General features: G+C 32.3%; 1 long non-coding RNA gene across 1 annotated transcript in view; it reads right to left on the bottom strand.

The window, feature by feature from the left end:
• Nucleotides 1-489: 489 nt before the first annotated feature.
• LOC147913993 (uncharacterized) overlaps nucleotides 490-9635 on the bottom strand; it is a 69474-nt gene continuing 60328 nt past the window's right edge. The window contains exon 3 of the long non-coding RNA XR_015555926.1: nucleotides 490-852. This is a non-coding gene — a long non-coding RNA (uncharacterized LOC147913993). The remainder of the gene's footprint in view (nucleotides 853-9635) is intronic.

Here is a 9635-nt window from a genome sequence, read left to right as displayed (position 1 = left end):
TATCCCTTATCCTTTGTGGATGATGTTATTTTTATTATTTGTTGATTTTTTAGTTGGTTTGTTTCTCTCTGAACCCTTTATATACTTCTGTTTATCTTTGGTGCTCCGATAATTCATTATCATATACTGTGGTGTGAATCTTAATCATCTGGCTGGATAGACCATTCCACTGTGAAAACTATTCTTTTTTAATCTTGGGCATTTTTATTGAACTATTCATTTAATAATTCTTATTTCTTCCCCTGTTCTGTTTTTGTATCTTGTATTTCACGAGCAGACATTGCTCCTCTGGATTAATTCTGTAACTTTTCTTTTTTTCCTCCCATATTGTATCTCTGTTTTTCAGTACTACTTTCTTGAAGATTTCGTCAACTTTATCTTTCACCCTTCCTAAACACTTTCTATTTCTATTATATATATTAGAAAAAATATATATATTATTGTATTAATATAAATAAATATATACATTTATCTTTATGGGTATGGTCTTATTCTAGTATTAGCATTTTTATAAGATATCAATTATCATTTTTTTATAATTTATTTTGTTCACTGTAATGTCTCTCTTTTCTCTCTCTTTTTTCTTTTAATATTTTTCTTTTTCATTTAGAGGCTTTGTTTCTGCTGATTCTTGACCTTCCATTTCTCTGTGTAATTTGAAACAATATTAAAAGGTATGTTGACTTGTGATCTTCATGATTTTGGTGATAAGACAGCAAGGCACTTTTCATTGTGGGTTCCTTAAGTTTTATCATTGATAGTTTTTTTTTCTTGTTTTGGTTAGTTCTCTAAGACATATGTACCAAACTTCTACTTGGAGGCTATGAGACTGATTGTCAGAATTCTGGGACCCTGTAAAGAAAAGATTAGGTAGATTAGGGTTATCAGAATGCAGCATTTCTTTTAATTCTGTTATTTTTTTATATAGTAGTTTCTCCTTTTGTTAGGTGTGCAAACATCTCCAGAAAGCAGAAAACAATCCCTCCCTATCCCATCTCCCGTTTCTGCCACGATACAGGTGGGTCAGTCAAATGCTATGTGATGTACAAAAGGAAATCTGAATATTTAACAGCTCCTCATAAATCTTTCAAAGATCCTTGTTTTGAGCGCCACTCTGCATCCCTGGTTTCTGAGGTATATAGTGACTCTATGTCCAAGAATTTTTGAATTCTTGTCAAGCAAATCATTTTGCTTATTAGCTTTTACTTTCTCTTCCCCAACTCTATGAAAGACTAGATTTCAGGTTTTTCTTCTCTCTCAATTAGTTTTTAATTGTCCATCATCTTTTGGTTTCCAAAATATTTGTTCACCCATTTTTTAAATTAATTTAACAATTTCTTGTATATTATTTAATATGCTAATTACCAGTTTAAAAGAAGATAAAAATTGAAATATATAGATAGATATAGAGAGATAGTTGATAAGAAAGGTAGGTATAGAGATAGGTATAGAAAGACCCTTAGAAATCTCTGCTGTCATAGAGCTTATATTAAAAATAATCAATCAATCAATCAAGTGGCTATGTGGTGATAAGTAATATTGATAATTTTTTTACTAAAAGAAGTTTATGGTAATAGGAATTGCTAGGGCTTGGGAGACAGTGAAGTCAAATGTATTTTCTATGTCCCATGTTTATATTTTGTAATATTAACAATGCATAAGACCTGAATAACTTTCATTTATTGAGCTTGGTTAGATCTGTTACATCTTCCATGAGAGTAAGCCATTTTTCTAATTGATCCATCTACTTTGATATCCTCCAGGTATTATTCAGAACAAACTGCCAGTTACCTGTGTTTTCACAGTATGTACTTACTAATTTTTCACTTTTTGCTTACTATTTTTAACTTCTTTATTAGCAACTGGATTCCCCAATAAAGTCCACAGTCAACTTCCTTTAAAAAATATGTGTATTTTTTATATTATATATATATAATGTTATATATATAATATAATGTTATGTTATATGTAATATCATGTTATATATATGTTATATATATATATAAAATACATATATTACGTATATATATAATGATGTCATTTCCTGCTGGAAAAAAATCACCTTCTAACTCCTAAAAACTTACATAGTACAATCCATTTTATCAGTGAATATTAGATTTTTTGTTTGTTTGATTGCCAAAAGCATTAATCACAATATACCTCTTCTGATTCATTTCTCATTGCTTTGACCAGTACTATGTACTCTAGTTAAAGAAATAGTCTTGTTCTCAAAATATACAAGACCCTTCCTTAAACTGTACTTTGGCACAAAATTTTCTCCTTTTGCTCCAGAATTGTCTTGTACTCCATTCCAAAATGGCAAAATTCTAATTATAAAAAGAAAACAACAATAATGATTCCCCTCCACAATTTCCTGCTCTGTAAAAGCTTCTTTACCTTTTCCAGGGAAAGTGAGCTGTTACTTCCTTTGTTACCATATAATTATATTATTTCTCATATTTTGTGACAATATTTTTCTAGTTATTTGTATGGAGGTCTACTCATTTGATAGTTAGCTGCTGAAGACATAAACCTAGCAATAATTGTTTTTCTCTAGTGCTTAGCTATTTCTCATGCACATAAATCTTCAATAAATGATTTTGAATATGTTGTAATTTTAAATTTAAAATACTGATAATGTATTTTTATATTTTGTTATGAAATGAAATGAAATAAGCAGTGTAGCATATTTTGTTTTTCTCAAGCATGTTTGGTGGGTATGGATTAGGAAGGCTTTAATATTATATATATTTCACCCCAAAATGACTTCAATAAATGTTTCTATTTCCCTGTTGTATAGGTTACATTTAAAATGATTTAGTATACAAAGGAGGGGCAATAAATATGAAAGAAAATACAGACAAATGCACAAAAAATATATACATAGTTAGTTCTGAATGTAGTACTTGCGTATGCCATGCAATTTAGTTTTCTGTACACATGTGCACACACACACACACACACACACACACAGTGAGTCTTGATTTTAAACAAGAATAAAATGATAAATATAAAAAGGTTATCTTCTAATTAAGCAATGACTATAAAACCAGCAATTAGAACGTACATTCAATAAAACATTGACAACGGTAATGATCTAATTTCCATAGGCTAGGGCACATTATTTAATATGTGTTTGCGTATTTTGAACATACTGAGCTATACCTTCTGATATGATAAACTTTACATTTCCCTCGTTAGACAGAGATAGAAAACTTTACCCATTTTCTCTTTCTTGCTTTCACCACAATAAGCTAATTTTAGCATCACCTCTTATGAAGTTTGAGACCGCAGAACTTAGGGGAATAGGAAGGGGTCTTCTTTTACTAAAAAGGCAAATATCTCACCTTTTAAACCCTTACCCATAAGAAAATCTGGTGTAATATATTTGGAGTATCTGTGGAGACTGTCAAATTTGAGTTTCTTTTAAAAATCATGCACAAAATAGAGAAGAAAACTGTGAATGCGGTGGCTTTTATAATCAATAAAATACATTGACTCTTTTTTGCTCTTGTTTTTGAAACAGCATATTGCTATAACTGTCAACCAGTGTCGAAGTCTATGTGTCTCTCTTCAAGCTCCTTCTTCCCCACTGCAAATTCAGAGTGGGAATACCCCGGCTATTGTGGAATGCCCTCACTAACGAAAAGCTGTTGTTGCAGCCAGACTGGTTATTGCAGTGTTCCTGAGAACAGCTGTGGCCTGAATACAGCAGTCAACACCACAGTCATTTCTGAACATTTGATGGAAAATTGAATAACAGACACACTTTTTTTTTATTCCAACTCTATTCAGTTATTCCTGATTCACACAACCTACGCAGGGTCAGTTACTTTCATTTTACCATATTTCTCAACAGAATATTCTTGCCTACACATTTCTCTTGTCCTATATGATTTTCTTTTTCTTTTATTCTTTTGTTTTTGAACCGCATGTGTCATGGCATTATACTAAAGTCAGAAAACACACAATTAAACACACAAATTAAATTATCTTGAGTTTTAATTTGAGAATTTTTTACAAATTTCTTTTCTTTTTCACTGAAGAAAGTTGACGGTATGGTTCTTATATTTCTCTCAAGAGTGTAACATGGCAATGTATAAAATAAAACACATTTTGGTTGAGGTTTTGTAATTGATTTTGACCTTTATAGCTAGATATACTGATAGTAAGATTTTGTAACATTATTTTTGTAACATTTTTATCTTTTACCATGAAAAAAACAGTTCTTTATATATATATGTGTGTGTGTGTATATATATATATATATTATATATATGTGTGTATATATATATAATATATATGTGTGTGTATATATATATATATAAAATATATATATGTGTGTGTATATGTATATAAAATATATATCTTGCTAACTGCAGCCCTATTTGCTTTTGCAGGAAATTCCTAAAAGTAAACTAGAAATCATTAACCCTATTTAAAGAGATTTCATATTTAACAGTCCACAGCGCACTTGACAATTTTTAAAGACACTAAAATCTTTGCCAATATATTTAAAAACTAAATAAAACTAACAAAATGATTGAGAAACATCATATGGGATAAATTCTGTCAGGTAAATGACTTGATATTTTAACCAAGATTAGTTTCTTTACATTTTTCTTCCCTTTTTCATATTTATTTGGTTTAGAGATACAGATTTTTAGATACAGCCCTAATTTTTTCATGTTAACACCATTGTATTCTGACAATATGAAGTAATGTGTGGACCTCAACCACCAATTTGACTTTGCAAACATGTTTAAAAATATTTTTTTCTAAGTAAACTTGGCCCTTGGAAATGCTACCGACTCAGAGCGTATGGACTTCTACCATACCCATAAGCCTTGCCTGGATCTTCAGTGTCAATCCTACCAACGATCCAGGTGCTGTTAAAGTATGCATGTTTGAATTTATTTGAGGTGGTAAGTAACAACCTTTCAGTGATTCTTTCTGGAGAGTGTGACCTCAAACTTATTGCTACCAAATGGCTAACAAGCATCTAAACAGAGAAATGAACACTTCTTGGAGTATTACACTAAGATTATTTCCTCCCACCCCGCCTTTCATTACTCTGAAATCAACTCCTAGACTGACTATAGCCACCCGAGGTGCTGGAAACTAGGACAGAATCTTAATGACACTCTATTGTTGCTTTGACTTGCTTATGTTTTTGCAAAGACAATATAAGAAAATGCCCAATGAAACCATTTTTGTATTTCCTATAAAGATTTTGTGGAAAGAGCTGATGTTTTCTAAAGTAATTAGGTAAAAGAAAATAAACTTAGATGTTCAATCAGCTTAAAAGGAATGTAAGAAAGAAATAATTTCCTAACTTTTAAGCTAATTATTATTTATTTGACCTTTAAAAGAGATTGTTTATAAACAATGATTATACAAACATCATTTTATCTAACTTTATTCTTAAAGTGAAATGTACAACAGTATGTTTATTGAAATAAGAAATTAACATATAATTATCTAGTGCAACGCTAACCACACTGCGCTCTCTTGAAATCCTAGCATTCACAAACTGGTTGTTCGAAAAGGAAAACAAATCCTATAGTTAAAAAGAAATGTTTATTAAAGCTATACTTTATACCCCCCCTTTAAGATTCACAAAAGATATTAACTTATTTAAAACTCAAAGACACAGTAAGAAAAACCATTTAGTCTCTTTACCTTATCATTTCCCAGAGATTTTAGATAATGAAAAACTTTTTTCAAGGCACACTGATTATAACCTTAATATTCCAAATTTACTTTTAAGAAAACATTGTTCTATATCATGGCTTGGCAAATGTTTTCAGTAAAGGGCCATATAGTAAATATTTTTGGCTTTATAGGCCAGAAAGTCTCTATTATCTCTATCACCACTACTCCATGCTACTATTGGAGTGTGAAACCAGCCCTAGAAAATCAGATACAAATGAATACGACCATGTTCCAATAAAACTTTATTTACAAAAACCTGAGGAAGGCTAGATTTGCTTATTTTCTGGCTGATTCCAGGTCTATGTCAGCTGTTCTCAAACTGTGGTTTACAAGGCCTATGATTTAAGGGAGGTGCTTTATTGGTGAAGATAAGGGAGAATAAGTAGGCTGAGTTTGTCTCAGTTTCACTTACAGCTGCTTAGTCTAGCACTTGTTACTTTTCACAAGCCATTAAACTTAATCTAGTTTAAAAATCTACTCTAATGTCTACTTTCCTCATGTATAAAATATAATGAGAATTAAATCTATTTAAGAAGTTGTTACTATGTATCTGTAAAATAAAATTTATAAATTCCCTACTATCATATAAGTGCTTGGCCAAATTTATAGTTATCACCTTTTTAGTATTTTACAGATACATGTAATACTTCCACAAAAATAGTCCACTGCTAACACATAATTTAAAATTATAGATTAAGATTTCTTCATTTTTATTTTACATTCAGTTGTTTAAAAAGTTTCAAAAATTATTAAAAACCCAAAAATATCCAGCTAATTATTTTTATCTGTTTGGAGATTATTTTGTCTTCTTCTTTATGAAGAAGCTTTCTAAGTATAATTGCTCGGGGCTTAATATCTAGTTTTTTTCCTATTTTTGTGCAATCACTTTTGTCTAAAGAAGTGTGACTATTGAAACTGCTCAAATTCTCTTTTTCATATTTGTTGCCAGAATATAGCAATGAGTATGTGCCCTACATAAGGCAATTAATATGACTTTAAGTAGGCATATAAACTCAAGATCTATGTTTTGCTCCTCACCAAACCCTCCTTTATTCTTTCAATGTGGCATCCAATTTAGGAATTTTAATTTTATTAATTTATATGTATCCATTGTTTTAAATGCTTTTTGTAACAAGTCAGTTTATACATAATCACACAAGGAAAAAACTAACAAACAAATATCATATACTTAAAGACACTCAACTTTGATGGTACTCTGTGTGATATTTCATGGAAAAGACGTATAATGAGTAAAAGCAAGGTTTGAATTAATATAGGCTAGTAAACCTCTTTAGTCTCAATGATTCTTTAATGAAGAGAATAGCCCAAGAATTTTCTTTTTAGATGATATCTATATTGGGCTCAATATATGTACTCTTGAGTTTCTCTCACACCTATGACCATATACTGGAGACAATATGACTTTTACAGAAAAACAGTGGGTTTAATGTAAATACTAGCTCTGCCGTATGAAAGCTTCAGTTCTGTCTGTCCTCCCTTGTCCTCTACAAGATGGAGGCAGTAATGTCTTGCTTGCAGGATTGTGTTTAGAATTACAGGAGATGGGGCCGGCCCCGTCGCTTAGCGGTTAGGTGTGCGCACTCCACTACTGGCGGCCCGGGTTCGGATCCTGGGCCCGCACCGACGCGATGCTTCTCCAGCCATGCTGAGGCCGCGTCCCACATACAGCAACTAGAAGGATGTGCAACTATGACATACAACTATCTATTGGGGCTTTGGGGAAGAGAAAAAGGAGGAGGATTGGCAATATACTTAATGTTATAATGTTAGCTCAGAGCTGGTCTTCCTCAGCAAAAAGAGGAGGATTAGCATGGATGTTAGCTCAGGGCTGATCTTCCTCACAAAAATAAACAAATAAATAAATAAATAGAACTACATGAGACAAAATTACCCTTAAAGAGCTTAGATAAGTTTTCAAACTTGGCACTACATTGGAATAACCTGGGGAAACTGTAAAACCCTAATGTCCAGTGAAACCCTTATTAATTAAATCAGAATAACTAGAGATGGGATCCAGGCATCAGTAGTTTTACTATCCTCCCAGGGATTCTAAATACAGCCAACTTGAAGAATTATAGGCCTACAGCGAGGGTTCTGAAATTTCGATTGGAAATTGGTCAACTGGGGTTCAAGTTAAAATCCAGACCCTGAGTAGCTCTGGGGAGGCTTCTCTGAGTCTGTACTTGTAAAAACACTAGCAGATGATACCGGTGCTGCAGATTCACGGACTAAGAGCAGCAAGGACTTGACAGATACTAAGTTTTCTCCTACTTTTGTAGAAAAGTTTTCAAAAACAAGCAGAAAATTGAAAACAGGTTTATTTACTACTTTTTAATTCACTGAAATGATGCGACTCCTACATTCAGCAAATTAATTTGCAGCTTAAGGCACAACATTTATTAGTATAATTATAATAATTATTATTTTTGTTAATTAAATCATTAAAATATTTTATTTCTGAAAAATTAATGATCACTCCTTTGTTTCTGAGGTAAAACTGAAAACTCAAAAACATTTTTTTTAAGTTTATGTAGAAAACCATTAAAATTGGGAGAATGAATAAAACTGTGTTTTTACTTATGAATGGAAAGAACCTAAAATTATCTTATATAAATTCTAACTCAAATTTGAACTTTTTTTTTTAATTTTTTTTTGTTGTTGTTTATTTGTTTTTCTCCCAAAGCCCCAGTAGATAGTTGTATGTCATAGCTGCACATCCTTCCAGTTGCTGTATGTGGGACGCGGCCTCAGCATGGCCGGAGAAGCGATGTGTCGGTGCGTGCCTGGGATCCAAACCCGGGCCACCAGCAGTGGAATGCATGCACCCGACCGCTAAGCCATGGGGCAGGCCCTTGAACTTTTTAAATTAAAAATAGTTTCATATTTTCCATGCTACATTATCAAAACAGTATTCTAAGCTACACATGCACACACATGCGCAAACACACACCATAATGTGCTTAAAAACAGAATTATATTAGCATGAATATTAGAGTCTTTCCAGAAGGGTGCTTCTGAAGAATTGTAGCCATTACATTTTAGAACCCTTTTGTCTTCTTTCCAAATAAGCTAGTGATATTAATGAGATTTTCTGTTTTTTGCCTGAAGAGTTTCTTAAAACTGTTATTGGGCTTCAGAGAGATTACCTCAAGCTGTACCTATATTTTATTTCATATACTATCACTCTTTCAAAAGCATATGTTTTTTAGTGATTGAAAATTTCTTATTGGAGAAAATATAAGGAAAAAATAAATAAAACTGATTCCTCTAAGAAATATGCTAGGTGTTTCTTTCTCTTTTTAAATATATTTTAAAATAATTACTTACAAAAGGTTTGTGTGTTCACTACTCATTTGTTTAATCATGATGTATTGCAAAGGTACAGGGGCACATAGATTATTAGTGCCACAAAGTGTAATTATAAACTATAGATTTTTGGAGGGGCTGTGTAAAGGAGGGCTTGCAAGCAGAGAGGGAGCAGAGCAGGCAAGATTCCCAGGCTCTCATGGTCTCGTTGAAAGCCACGCCCAGTGCGCAGTGCTGGACTGACCTCAAAATGGCTGCCCTTCCAGTAAAGGATGTCCTGAATGATTTATGCATTATAGAGACAGTGAGTCAGGGAAATTCTAAGTGAAGCTATGAGAGTGAAATATGCTCCTGTATGAGGAAAAAGCCCAGATACAAAGTGGAATCCTCCCAAGTTCAGCAGCTCATGTGAACCTCTCTTCATATGGGCTGAGTCAGCCCAGGAGGGCCCGCTCTCTGATGAGTATGTATATGCTCATTCTACTAATTAATCATTACTTGATTTTGTTCAAGAGCACCCACAAAAAAAGTTTTGTATATAAAAAGAGTTCCAAAATATATTAAAGTACAATCTAAAGCACACAATTAATTAA

Source organism: Ceratotherium simum, chromosome 23 (assembly GCF_057802395.1).
Source record: "Ceratotherium simum simum isolate JZ-2026a chromosome 23, ASM5780239v1, whole genome shotgun sequence".
Lineage (NCBI taxonomy): Eukaryota > Metazoa > Chordata > Mammalia > Perissodactyla > Rhinocerotidae > Ceratotherium > Ceratotherium simum.
Note: the sequence above shows the minus strand (reverse complement) of the source record. Positions and strands in the feature narration are given on the sequence as shown.